The sequence below is a fragment of the Rana temporaria genome, chromosome 1, assembly GCF_905171775.1.
Source record: "Rana temporaria chromosome 1, aRanTem1.1, whole genome shotgun sequence".
In the NCBI taxonomy this organism is placed as follows: Eukaryota; Metazoa; Chordata; class Amphibia; order Anura; family Ranidae; genus Rana; species Rana temporaria.
Window position 1 is genome coordinate 358,603,680 of NC_053489.1, and position 15,032 is coordinate 358,618,711.

At 43.7% G+C, this 15,032-nt stretch overlaps 1 protein-coding gene across 1 annotated transcript in view; it reads right to left on the minus strand.

Moving 5' to 3' along the window:
- Positions 1-6,973: 6,973 nt before the first annotated feature.
- LOC120909852 (survival motor neuron protein-like) overlaps positions 6,974-15,032 on the minus strand; it is a 57,276-nt gene continuing 49,217 nt past the window's right edge. Inside the window, exon 10 of the mRNA XM_040321601.1 lies at positions 6,974-7,569. The gene's annotated coding sequence lies outside the window, so the exon portion shown is untranslated. The remainder of the gene's footprint in view (positions 7,570-15,032) is intronic.

Sequence of the window (15,032 nt, forward strand, 5' to 3'; positions counted from 1 at the left end):
ATTAAGCTTACCTCTGAATCCAACGCTACTGAAATCAATTTTTTAGATGTAACTATATATCGACAAGGGACTAAGCTGGCCACTAAGGTATTTTTTAAATCCCAAGAGAAACATGTTTACTAACTAAACAGTCTAGCAACGAACCAATGACAAACACAAAGGAGTGGGGTTTTTTGTCTCAATTCCACTCCCAGTACAAAGAAGTTGAAGAAATCTTCAATCAACATTGGCATATATTATTGCTTGACAAGAAACTGGGACCACTTCTACCTCCCAAACCTCAGTTTATTTATAAAAAAGCCCCTAACCATGGTGATCGAGTGGTAAAAAAGGTACTTGACCCGCCAGCCAAACCAGAAACCTTTTGGAATCAAAATGGATTCTTTGCATGTAGAAAATGTAAACCATGCAGAGAAGTAACACGAACGATGAGAGGACTGGAGAAATTTGGCTGTCCAACCAAGAATACGGAATTTGATATAGAGCAGTTTATCACGTGCAACACTGATCATGTTGTATACGCATTGAAATGCCCTTGTGGCCTACTCTATATAGGGAGGACTAAGAGAAAAATGAGAATACGGGTGATGGAACACATTAATAACATAAAGATAGGATATAAAGACCACAATGTGTCCCTCCATTTCAAATTGAAGCACAATCAAGATCCAACCGGACTACAATTCTGGGGAGTCCAACATGTAATGCAAAATTGGAGAGGAAGCCATAGAGTTCGTGAACTATCGAAATGCGAAACGAAATGGATTTATTTGACCGAATCGCTTGCGCCTAAAGGCATGAAAATTGAACTAGACATTAATTGCTTCATAAGTGACACATAAGCTATTTCCACAATAGATCCGGTTCTCCTGGAACCTATATTATGATACTGAGCACATTTAGCTCCTTGACCAGTCACTCATGTCTCTTTGGAGTTTACATAACATGCACACATTAATATGAGCTATGCATCTTTTAGACTAAGGATTTCCTAGTCACAGTGTGGTTGTTATGTATTTTAACATTTATTATTATTTTTTTATGTATTAATGTATTATATTGATTTATATTTAAGGGGCCCCCTTTTAAACATACATTTTAATATAGAGTTTATATCTATATGGTTTTATACATATATTAATATAGACTTCCTTTTAAGATTTCTTTTTAGATTTTATATTGTGCTTATGTCTTACGTAGGCTTTATATATTAATCTATTTATGTTTGAGTATGGTCTGTTTTATTACTGATGCCTTTGGTTTTTTTTTATATATATTGATGTGGTTTTATATATATATATTGATGATTTATTTTCTGGTTTCCAATGGCACAGCTATTAGGTGCATACATTTATGTATGGATCTCTCGCTTGGGGGAACACTCTTTAAAAACAAACATCCGTGTGTGATTTTGCAATGAGAGATTCTGACACCATAAACTGACTGGCTGAAGTGATAAGGATGAGCGCGCCTGCAGTTCTCGTCATCGAGATGCGCGCGCATCCTACTTGTCACAACATTGTGGTGTTAAGTCCGGACCCATTGTGGGCAGAGGCTTCATTCCACAATGTGCGACTGCGCGGGATAATGAGCCTCGGAGCTCACTTCCGCCCTGCTGTTGGCACTGGCCTCACGGACGTCAATGCGTCCGAGACCAGCGTCACTAAGCTGTATCGCACGTTCCCGGTCCGGATTGGACAAGGAGTGTGAATACACGCCCCACTTCCGCCCTGTGCCTGACGCGGACCTCGCGATGCTTAACACGCATGCGCGGGACAGACGCCATCACGGCATTAGGGGGGCGGTACCTAGGGAGTCGCTCCATTATTTAACAGGTCGCCGAATGTTGCAGCCACACCCTCAGACGAAGTCAGCCAATGACGAAACGCGTCAGGGTGTGGCCAACATCAAACGACCGACAGACTGTCAGCCTGGTGGATCAGGAACAGAGGAACGCGCTGGAGCGCCAGTTACTGTTTACAATCAGGCACAGTACATTTCATGCTTATGTTTTATTGCACTATGGTACGCATATATTGTAAGGGGACCTGTGGGTTTGCTAAATAAACTTTTAAACGATAATACACTATCAAAAGTTCATTCCTTTATATGTATACGAGCAAGACACACTTAAGCAAGAGTTGTGGAGAGTGCAAGGCTGGTGGCAGAGGCTGATGTATCCAATGCTGATTTATACCTTTGGTCTGGTGAGTGCATCCCCATAAGGGGTTGATATCCCCCCACGTGGTGAAACACAAATATTCCTGGTGATAAGAAGCACAGATTGATGAAAACACAGTTTATTGCCGCTGTCCACCCGCACCATTATTTGGGATACCTATGTCACCATAGAACTTGTTTCAGAGTGCATACTCTGTTTGTAGCGCTGCTACAGTACACACCGAACTGTTTTGACTATTGTCATTCATACTTTTCTTTTGTTTACCATAAGTGTCCTCAAATTGCTGGAGATGTGAGGGAGCAGAGGGCTCATTCCTACATATTTGGTGGGAATGCCCCTCATTGACTCAATTCTGGAAAACGGTACACGAGCGCATAGTCCAGGTCACCACTCTGCCGATAGCTTTTTCCCCGGAACAATTTTTACTACATCACTCTCCCATAACAAAATCGAAATATCAACATTCTCTGGCGCTCCATCTAGTGAACGCGGCCACACAATGTATCCCTCTGTACTGGAGATCCAAAACCCCCCCGACAATTGATGACTGGCTGAAAAGGGTAAACAAAACAGAAGAAATGGAAAGACTAATCCATCAAGCTAAAGATTCACATGAAAAATACAGACACACATGGGCAAATTGGTTGCATTACATAGACTCCCTTGCACAATCAGCGATCCCCAGTCCTACAGATCCTTCAACAACACCGGGGAGAGGGAATGTCGGTTAACCGGAATTCTCACCCCCCGCTTAGCCATTGTTCCCCCCCACCGCTTCCCTATAGTGTCCTCCCAAGAGCAGAAGGGAACCATTGAGTTAGGTACAAAGCAGCACTAGGCAAGTGTGTGCTGATATTTTTGAGAAAGAAACCTTCTCACTTTGGGGTTTCGTCCCCTACATGTCACCCACAGATTGTTCCCTTTACGGGGTGGGTGGGATGGGGGAAGCCACTTCTCATTCTCTGAAGTGTTATCTGATTAAGGATGTTCTGTCTTATTTTGATTGTCCTTTCATAAGGTTTATAGAACAGTTACCCTAATTTACACGTCTTTTATTTCTAAAAAGCATATGAATATTTTCACTGCAGGGGTTTTATTCTGTTGTCCCTAATTTGAATAGCTTGTTTATGATATGTTACATATTTACCACCGTATGTACTGCTTTACTATAAACAATTCTGTAATGCATAAATACTCAATAAAAATTTTCCTTTAAAAAAAATAAAAATAAATTCCGTCTGAAAAAAATCCACGTTTTTCTTGTCGGAATTTCCGATTGTGTGTACGCGGCATTAGTCCGTAGGGTTCAATATTGATTTGGCCCACCCTTTACAGCTATAACAGCTTAAACGCTTCTGGGAAGGCTGTCCACAAGATATAGGAGTGTGTCTATTTTTGAATTTTCAAAATCTCTAATTTTCTAATTTCCGAAATTTTAATTTCCTAATTTAGAATTTTCAAACTTCTAAATTTTCTAATTTCTAATTTCTGAAATTTCTTATTTTTTCCGAATTCCCGAAGTTTCAAATTTCCAAAATTCTGAATTTTCAAAATTTTTAATTTTCCGAATTTCCGAAATTTAGAATTTTCAAATTTTCGAAAATTCAGAAATTGAAAAATTCGGAATGAACTAATTTGTCAAAATTTGTTAAACTAATTCGGAACTAATGAATTGCACATGTCTAGTAGCTGTAACCTCGCAGTTAGATTCAATAAACAATTTGGAACAATTTAAGCTATGAGGATCTCTGTTTTTTCTTTGCTTTCGTATCCTGATTACAAAGAGACCTCAGTGTCGGAACCGCGCATCATCGTCAGGAGGGGACGTGAGGATCGATCATTTTCTGTCCCTTTTCCGGTCATGGAGACCACTAAGCCTGATTTGACTCCTCTTGCCATACGGCAAATAGGGTCAACAATGTCCGGTGAGTTGGAATTTTTACCTTATCCTGTACTGGTGTCCCACTGGAAATTCTTCGCTTATGCTGTCTATGATATACATCAACCTCTACGGTTCATTAAAGTGGAGTTCCACCCAAAAGTGGAACTTCCGCTTTAAGCACTTCTCGCCCCCTTACATGCCACATTTGGGGGGGGGGAGTGGGGACTTTGTTAGGAGTGGGACTTCCTGTTCCAGTTCCTACTTCCACTAAGTGGCCACCTAGGCGACTCCTCCTCTGTCCCTAGGCGGACCCTCCCTTTAGGCGATCTCCTGGGACACGTGACAGGTCCCAGGAGATCGCCTGTCCACTCCGGGAGTGCAGCACGATTCACGCATGTGCAGTGCATGCCCGGTCATGAAGCCGAAAGCTGTCACGGCCGGGTGCCCAGAGTGTGAATGCGGCCGCATCGCTGGACCGTGGAACAGGTAAGTGTCTGTTTATTAAAAGTCAGAAGCTATACTTTTTGTAGCTGCTGACTTTTAATAAACATTAAAAGGCTGGAACTCCACTTTAATACTAGGATGATCCTATACACCTGAAATCATTTTTTTTACATTGGATGTCACAATTTTTTGCTCACAGAGGATTTTTTTGCATTTGCTTGTTAATTTTATATGAAATGGACTCAATCCTAGATTAATTTTTTCACATTTATACATAATATATCATGTATTATTTCACTGATATGCAGTTGTTCACAGCGCAGTTTTCTTCACAGTCACCCCAGTGGATCACTTAACACTTTATTAGCTCATTTGTTTGCAACAGCTGCTGCACCATATCTCTTTAATATTTATCCTAGTTTGGCACAAGTGCATATATACTTTGGTATATATAATATTCACAGTGTCTCCAAGTAGCTCATGACCTGAGCAAACGGTCAGGTTTCAATGGTAGTGAGCCTTTGTAGATTGCCAACTTTGGGTCCCCAGGGTGCGGTGTCTAAGCCCCAGCCTGCTTTTTCACAAGAGCCTCTGATGGTGGAGATAGACTTGCAGCAAGCTGGAACCAGGTTGCAGCCCTCAGGTATGCCCAGCTGTAAATTTGGAGACCACTCGAGTACAAACGGCAAGAGACAGAAGGAAATCCAAGACACAAGATGAGGTGAAAGTGGGCGTCAGACAAGCACACACGTTAGACAAGCTGGGGTCGGTACACAGGAAGTCAAACACAGAATATTTGTAATGATAGGGACCAAGAGCTCAGAGAACTGTAAAGTTGCTCAGGCAAGGAACACGTGTGTATATATAGGGAAATAAGGAGGCGACCCATCAAGTAAAAAAAGGGAAAAGGATATAAATCAACAGTAGAGCAGACGATGCACAAAGGTGAGCAGAGAAGCCAGCAGCACATGTGAAATGAAGTCAGAGATCTAGCAGAATACTGCAGAAAAGAGGTAAGAATTTCACAAACAGAAATCTGCAAGCTAGACTGTGACAGTCTGAGGGATAAAATACAGCAAGAGAGACGTCAGGAATTACATTTGTACAGTCTGGAGGCAAGAAGGGAAAGGAGAGACATGTTCGAAACCTTTAAATACATCAATGGGGGTGAATAAGGTCAGGAGTTGCAGTATTTTCAACATGAAGACAAAAAATGTTGTGGGTCCCCCAACCTCCTAACACCTAACACTGTGGAGAACTCCAGAAGAAAGTTCATTATAGGCTTTCCGCTAAATGACAATCTGGGCTGGAGATTGTGGGATCCTCTGCGGGGTGGTGGTGCAGGGCACACACATACATGTGAACCTTACTCTGTCTACAAACCTGTGCTCTGATCTTAAGAAAGAGAAACAGTGGGCCAGATTCTTGTAGAATCTGCGGCGGCGTAGCCTAAGCCATTTACACCAAGCCGCCGCAACTTACTGGAGCAAGTGCCGTATTCTCCAAGCACTTGCTTCGTAATTTGCGTCGGCGTAGTATAATTGGCCCGGCGTAAGGACGCGTAATTCAAAGGGGGCGGCTGGTATTTAAATTAAGCGCGCCCCCATGCCGATCGAACTGCGCATGCGCCGGGCTTAAAATAGCCCAGTGCGCATGCTCCAGTTCTCGACGGAAAACGTCAATGACGCCGACGTGGGCGTCATTGACGTAAAGTCGTATTCGCGGACGACTTAGGAAAACGACCTAACCGACGGAACAAGCCGACGCTGACCCGACGCCATACTTAACATGGCATACGACGGACCTACGTAAACTTGCCCCTCATATTAGCAGGGGCAAGTTTACGCTTACGTAAACGTAAATTCTCTGCGTCGTTCGCGCGTACGTTCGGGAATCGTCGTAAATTGCTCATTTACATAAGCGACGGGGGAAAACGACGTCGGCGACACCTATCGGTGAGAAAAAAAAATGCATTTAAGATCTGACAGCGTAAGAGCCTTACGCTTGTCAGATCTAAGGGATATCTATGCGTAACTGATTCTAACAATCAGTCGCATAGATAGGCCGGGCCAGATTAGGACTTATGCCGGCGCAAATGGCTTTGCGCCGTCGTAACGCCTTTGAGAATCTGGCCCAGTATGTTTGAAAAATACTGGACTGAAGACGTGGATAAGAAATCTGTGAAACATAGACTCTGGAGGTAGCTACAAAAAAATAATAACTTAAAAATATATGTGTCCACATAGGGTAACTACTAAGCCTTTTTGGGACTATTTTATGCAAAGTATTGGAGGCCCCTATATTTTTCTGTCATTTTATCTAAATAGAATTTTGTATAATACATTTATTTTTTTTAATGTAGTGCTGACCTCTTCAAAAAAAGACCTCTCAATTTGGGTAAAAAAAATGTGAGGTAATATATATGAGGTGGTCAACACAATGTAAATATTACGCCACATAGGATCTCTACCAGTTAATGTTTATTTAACAAATACCGCTCCAAAAAACAAATCTCTCTGCCAAAATAAACTAGTATTAAGATTCTTACTGGTTCATTCTATATATGCCTAGTAAAATCAGCCTTACAGTTAACAATTTTAAATACTATTTTGTGAGTATTTGGATGGGATAGACTGTGAGCTTGTACATGGTTTCTGATCTACATTTTATGCAACTTAATACTGACCTATAATCACATCATCTTTTAACATTACATTAAGAAGCTTTACAAAACATTTTTACCATTGATTTTATTTTTACCCTGTTAATCTTTTTTTTTATTTTGTTGCAAAGTTGTTTTAATACTCAGATACATTTTAAATTTTTGTCAGTAAAAGAGAAAGGAAAAATATAATAGCTGTGTACATGATAAATAGAATATGGCAATAAACTGGAAACATTTCATTATTATATTATTTAATATCTCTGTATGTGGGTCTCTCAACATGTGTGAGCAGTTGTCATGAAATAGGGCGAGGGCAGTGGAGGAGGCTGTCCAAGGGAAAAAGAGGAACGTAGCGAAGTGTCCTGCCTTCTCCATGGGAGAGATAATCCTTTCATTCTGAAGCAAAACAGAAATAATCATAATGTAAGATTATCATCTCAGAAACAGTTTTCTCTACACAAGCTTGGCTAAAGAGGAACTGCAATCTGCTCACATAATCTGTAATAAAAACATCTTTGCCATTCTGAATCTTCCCTCCAACCACTTTGCATATTATTTTATATATACTGTGATTTTGTACTTGCCAAATATGCTGCAGAAATCTCCCTCCACTGAGTCTGGCTGCATCCATTTTAACTGTGGGCAGCTGAAGCTGCTGTCTGCTCACTTTCTGGATTTACACAGAGACGCAGAGGCACACCTCCAGCTCTGCAGCCCTCTTATGACTCATCCCCCTTCCTACCTGGCAAACTCTAATGAGAGTGAGAGAGAGAGAGCTGTGCATGATGTCATAAGCCTAGGCTTTTTACCAGACAAGCAACAGGAAGTGGGCTGTATAGTATTTACTGGCAGAAAAAAAAAATTTTACTATCCAAAGTTCAAACAACAAGGGCAGAGGATTTAAAAGATTGAAAGATTGAAAAATTACTGAAGTTCCTCTTTAAGTCATCTTTTTATTCCCATAAAATCTCTCCAACCTAGGCAAATTCTATACAGGTTTTTACAGTTACACTGTATCTAAAAACAAAAAATAAGCCTTTGGCTGCCACCGTCATATGGCATATGCCTGCAGCACTGGGAAGGGGGGGGGGGTTATTAACACTCCCAGTTGCTGTAGCTTATGTATGTAAATCTGAAAAGCCACCACCACCAGTATTCACATTTTCACATTACATTCACAAGGCTCACCCATGTTTTCTGGGCTACACTCCCCCAACTACGAGCCTGAAACTCCATAACAGGTGCCATCACGTAATAGGGAAGTAAACCAGTAAACTACTTGTCCCCTGTCCCTGTTCCCTCCCAAATACTACAGTCAGCCTCTGACTCTATCCTATACTTCCTAACCCACATATTCAATCTCTCTTTTTTCTGGCATCTTCCTCAACTCTCTAAAACAGTCACTAGTCACCTCCAGACTTAAAAAGCCATCTTTGGACCTTACCAATCTATGACCTATCTCCTTGCACGTCTGGTCTATAACCAACTGAGTGACCACCTCATTAAGAATAACCTTCTTGATCACCTTCAGTCTGGATTTCAACACTCCACAAAAACAGCAAAAACCAATGGACACTATTCTGTACTTCTACTTATGGACCTTTCAGCTGCCTTTGATACGGTTGACCACCCACTCCTCAAAAAAAACGATACTCCTTTGGTCCCAGAGACTGTGCTCTTCAATGGCTCTCATCCTACCCATTCCTTCTGCCCCATTCAGTGTCACTTGCAATTACTTCCTCCGCACCTCCTATTTTCTCCGTTGGGGTCCCCCAAGGTTCTGTTCTTGGACCGCTCCTATTTTCAATTTACACCTCCTTCCTGGGTCAGCTGATAGCCTCCCATGGCTTTCAATATAATTTCTATATTCCCCAGGTTTTGTTGTTATCTGCATGCAAAACTGCTGCAAGCATTATTTTGTACTCAAATGTATCCAGGAAAGCAACTAAAACAACGTTTAAGGCTGGGTTCACACTATTGCAAATTGGATGCAGGTTTCCGAAAACCCAATCGCATAGCCGGAGTTTGTTTCCGGCTCTCTATGGAGCCGGTTAACACATCTCCGCAGTTGCTTTGGTGCCAATTGCACAGTGCGTCCAAAATTCGGCCTGAAATCGGACCTGAAACGATGAATGGAGATGCTCAGGGCTCCTGCTGTTCTCAAGTGTGAACCCAGTCAACCACAGCACGGAGCGGCTCACAGCAAGGGTCCGGTGCATCCCTGTTTACCGATTCAGGACCGATTTTGGCTGAATTCGGACCTGAAACAGACCAGAAGATGCACTGGACTCCTGCGCAATTCGCTCCGATGTGTGAACCAGCTCCATAGAGAGCAGGTCACAATCTCATGACATGCGAATTGGTTGTGGGGAAAACCCGCATTCCAATTCACATTAGTGTGAACCTAGCCTAAAGGAAAAAATAATAAATGCACATATTTGTGCAGTAAAAAAAAATGTGCATTTATAATTTTTTTCCTAAGGGATCCTGCAAAGCACTGTACCCATGATCAGTGGATCATGGATGCAATGTCTGGCTCCTGCAGACACTACCTCTGTATGGGCTTTCTGTTAAAAAGCTGGGGGAAGAGATCCAGTCAATGAACCAGTTCATTGAAGAATTACAAGCCATTGGCCGCAATGGCAGATGGGACTTGTTGTTTCTTCATTCACAAATTACAGGAAGGGATTATCGAGGAGAGGAACACGAGTATGTTACATGTTACACCCTAAATAACATGCTCCAAATTGTGCACTTAGGATTAGTATTTGTATTCATCTTGTTCTATAATTATTACACAGCCCTAACTCTTTTTTATTGCAGTTAAACAATACAGTTTGAACCCTACCCTTCCCCCTGACCTGTACCACAGTTAGACAGTGAAGGAACAGCAGTAGACTGGTGACCTTTTTTCTTTTGCTCTCCTCTGCTGTCAATATGTTCCTTGTTTACATACACTATATTACCAAAAGTAATGGGAGGCCTACCTTTACACGCACATGAACTTTAATGGCATCCTAATCTTATGCCGCGTACACACGATCGACCGACAAGAAAAGTTCGATGTGAGCTTTTGGTCGGAAATTCCGACCGTGTGTAGGCCCCATCGGACTTTTTCTGTCAGAATTTCGGACAGCAAAAACTTGAGAGATGCTCAGAATCAAGTCGACACATGTTCGGAATCATTGAACTTAATTTTTCTCAGCTCGTCATAGTGTTGTACGTCACTGCGTTGAAGGGGCGTGGCCAAGCCGGCAAGGAAGATGGACGCTTAAGTGCAGCGCTCCTGCCACCTCAGAAAAACACATCGGATTTTGCGGCACTTAATAACCTCAATTTTCTCCAAAAACCACCTCACAACCTCGGCGCAACCACCCTCCACACATCCCGAGTGGCACCGGACCGCAAACTGTCAACGCCCGAAACCGCCGAAAAACACCGCTCCGGACCGGGGGAAGCGCCTTAGGAAACACCGCGGCTTGGGCCTAGTCGCGGAGCGGAGGACAGCGGCCATACTGGACATAGCAGAAACGGCTCTAGGCGACTCCACAGACTCCCCCTTGCTCTCTAACACCTTACCAACACCCGGAACAGTGACAGGGGGACCCGAGGACACCGCCACAGAACACTTTTCCAGGCACCAACCACCTGAAAAGCCGCAAATTCGGCCAGCAGCCAGAGTCGGCGGCCATACTGATCCTCACAGGGGTGACCTCTCCCTCATAAACTTACTCCTCCAGACTCCCCAACGTTCCCCCATCCAGTGAAACGGACACCCGGAAATCAGGGGACGCTAGCAGCACCAACAACACCCGGTATGTACTGTAGGAAGGGCTGGAGACTCATATAAGCCCTCAGGTCTGCGGCCATATTGATTCACCCACAGATAACCCAATATCTAGTACACCGCTCCCCCCTCCCTGCTAATACTCAACACTTCTGCCATCCATTGTCAGGAATACCCACAATTTAACCATTCCTAACTGCCCCTGGGGAGAGAACTGCCTGTCATAAATAGCAAAACTACCTGACAGACTGGATAACATGGGGACTGCCTCCCGTGGTTCCTCAGGCTCTCGGTCCCGTTCCCCACGTAGACACGCCGGGGCACAAAACCAGAACACTCCAGAAGTTTTTCGCACACCCCGAGGAAACATGGCGCAGACACGCCGGGGTTCCCCTCAAGATCTAACACACAACACCGCACAGGACCAAGCAGATATAGTGCTTAGTGCATCAGATGCAGTGCCTCCCCCGCCACTGGGTAGAGGCCAGAGCGATTCGGAGCCCACCACAGGTTCACACCTCAGTATTACAGATCTGAAAGCGGTGGCAGCAGATATCAAAGACACCCTATCGGCGGCCATTGCCGAGCTCCGCATTGACCTGCGCTCACTATCTGATAGGGTCACTCGCACCGAACAGACACTGGATGAACACGATACAGTTCTCCAGAAATCAACAAGAAAAATCGACGACCATACCCTCCAGCTGAGGGAAGTGAACCGTCAAGTGGAAGATCTGGACAACAGGGGCCGTCGCCGAAATTTGCGTGTGAGGGGGCTACCCGAATCAGTTGAAGGAGAACAAGTCCAAACTGAAATTACTGCCCTGTTTAACTCCATACTAGAGAAACCTCGGCAAGCAGCCATTAATTTCGAACGGATCCATCGCGCTCTTCGTCCCCGGGGAAAAGACACGGATCCCCCTAGAGATATAATTTGCTGCCTAATTGACTTTAAGCTAAAAGAAGAAATACTACGCCGAGCAAGGGGCCAAAGGCTTTATTGCGGTGAGACCACAGTTCAATTGTATCAAGACCTCTCAGGAATAACTCTTCAACACAGACGTGACCTCAAACCACTTTTGGAAGCCTTAATATCGAGAGGAATTAGATATAAGTGGAAGTTCCCTTTTTGCCTAGCTGCATCCCACCAAGGCCGCAACGCATCTTTAAGAGTGCCGGAAGATCTCCCCAAGTTTTGTGAGACACTCGGCTTACCACCAATCTCTGTACCAGATTGGTATGCACCATACCGCCGCTCGGTAGGCAGATGGGGCAAACCGCCTGAAACACCTATGGAGACCCAAACGACGAATTTCCGAAGGAGGAGATCCCCATCCACCCCAAGACATCCCCAAGGCTCACGTGGAGCAAGAAGGGATCAAGATCAGTTGACCCCCCCGGATGCCCGAAGGGCCAGGATCGACAACTGAGAATAAGGGAAGTAACGTTTCTCCCCAACACTTTCTGAGGTCATATCGCCCAACTTTTAGACCTTCGTCAACTGAGGTGACCAGTCAAGAGAGGTCAACGCGATACTCATCGGATGACACCCTAATCGAAGATACAAGCCTTCGATAGAAGTATAACAGACCTCTATTGGATCGGTTTTTGCCACAAAGACTGCCTCAGAGACTTGACGTTTCATACAGATAAGTTTTAAATAAGGTTATACACGGTTCATAGTATAGATAAAGGGTAATAAGTGGATGTAGTTAACTTTAACCAGGGTAAACAATGTGTTCCCTTATGGGGGAGGAAGGTTATCCCGAGTTGTTAACCTAACAGGGAGGAGGATGGTCTGTCAGTCCTGAAAAGATATCAGGGAGGTTGGGATTACATACCCATTTAGGTGTTGAGTAAAGATATACATTATTCATGCCCCTCGGACAAATGGACTCATTCTGAGAGACCCCCCAAAAGCAACACACCGATTCTTGGCAAGGTGCGCAAAGTAATACTTATTATTGCTGCACTCAGTGCTATTCAAATTTATACTCACAATATCTGCCTTCTCTCAGCATGACTCTATTCTGGGGTGGCACGGACATGTCTGAATTTTTGTTATCTCCAATCGCAGATCAGTTTTCGAAACCATATTTAAGTATTTCAGTATTGTTTCATTCCATTGTCTTGGTATTGGTTAACCCCACAACGGTGGTGCACCTGTGCTTCTAGGCCCCCTCGGGAGGGTGGGAGCAGGGTGCTCACCATACTAATCCGATTAATTTGTAAATATAGGAAGTGGGTGAAGTACATTCCACCACTTAATCGGTTATTGTAATTACAGGAGGTTGGAGACCCTCCACTAGACTTCTGTGTAACACTACAGTTCCCTCTGATACCTCTTGGGATACCCCTATCCCGCCCAGACCCTTCCCAGTGTTTTACCCCTCTCCCCCCCCATCAAGGATCCCCCACAACACAAAATGACCACAACCCTGAACCCTTCATTTAAGGATAAGACGGGAGGATCCTTGGATCGGATCAAATTATATTCCCTAAACACCCGTGGCTTGAATACCCCTGAAAAGCGATCACGCCTATTGTATACATTATGGAAGGAAAAAATTCACATTGCACTTCTACAAGAAACTCATTTTCGATCTGACGGAATTCCAAAACTTACCGATAGAAATTTCCCCTTGGTATATCACGCCCCTAACAATACAGCGAAATCTAAGGGAGTGTCGATCCTGATTTCCCGGCGTTGTCCCTTTCAGGTTGAAGAAATTCTAAGAGACCCAAATGGCAGGTTCATTTTTATCCGCGGTTCTCTTCATAACCTAACATACACAATCGCGAGCATATACGCACCAAACACGAAACAAGTAGCCTTCTTCCGCTCTGTAACATACCAATTGACGGCCTTCCAAAGAGGTACACTTATCTTGGGCGGAGATTTTAATGTCCCATTGCAGCCGACTCTAGATACGTCCAATGGATCTTCATGTATTAAATTTAATGCCCTTAGGACAATCAAATCTAGCCTAACCACATTGTCCCTTCATGACGCTTGGCGTACCCTCCACCCCAATGTAAAAGACTTCACATATTACTCCCCCTTACACAAGAAATACTCAAGGATTGACCACTTCTTCATATCACAGGCCGACCTCACCGTACTGGTGGATGCAACCATAGATCCCATGCTATTGTCCGACCACCACCCAATAACTATCACACTTTCAATCCCCTCTCACCGGGCCAGATCACCCATCTGGAGACTAGATGACTCCATCCTGTTAGACAAGTCCAACATTACGAGCATCTCGAAGGTCTTATCTGATTACTTTCGAGAAAACACAATAGAAGATTCCCCCTCTCCACTGGTGTGGGCTGCACACAAATGTGTGGTTCGAGGATCGTTCATCTCCATAATGGCTAAAAGGGCTAGATTACGCAAAGCACGGATTGTTGAGTTGTCTGACAGGATCAAAGCCTTGGAACTTACACACAAACGTACGTTAGCATCCCAGGTACAAGAAGACTTAGTGAAAGCAAGAGAGGAACTTCTTGGGGAAATTAGGAAAAGGCTTATACGTAGATATACCCTAACTAACAAACTGTTCTACGAACATGGTAATAAGTCGGGCAAACTTTTGGCCGCCGCCCTACAAAAGAAAAAAGCCTCTTATACCATTAACAATATTACAACAGCGGCCGGTAATTCCATTGTAACCAATAATGAAATTGCTGAACAGTTCTTAAAATATCTATCGGGCCTATACAATTTACAACCACCATCATCACCACTTACAATGCCTAATAGAAAGACCTTGATTGAGGATTTTTTAGCCGAACATTGTCCATCCTATTCCACACCCGAAGACATTAAGGATCTTGGCTCCCCAATCTCCTTGGAAGAAGCCACCCAAGCATTGAAACAACTCAAACCTGGGAAAAGCCCAGGTCCGGATGGCTTGCCGGTCAGCTATTACAAAACCTTTACCGACCTATTACTACCAAATTTTTTGACAACTTTTAATGCCGTCATTGACTCCCCATCCTACAACAAAGACCTCCTGGAAGCGCATATTTCTTTAATCCCCAAGCCAGGTAAAGATACTACCCA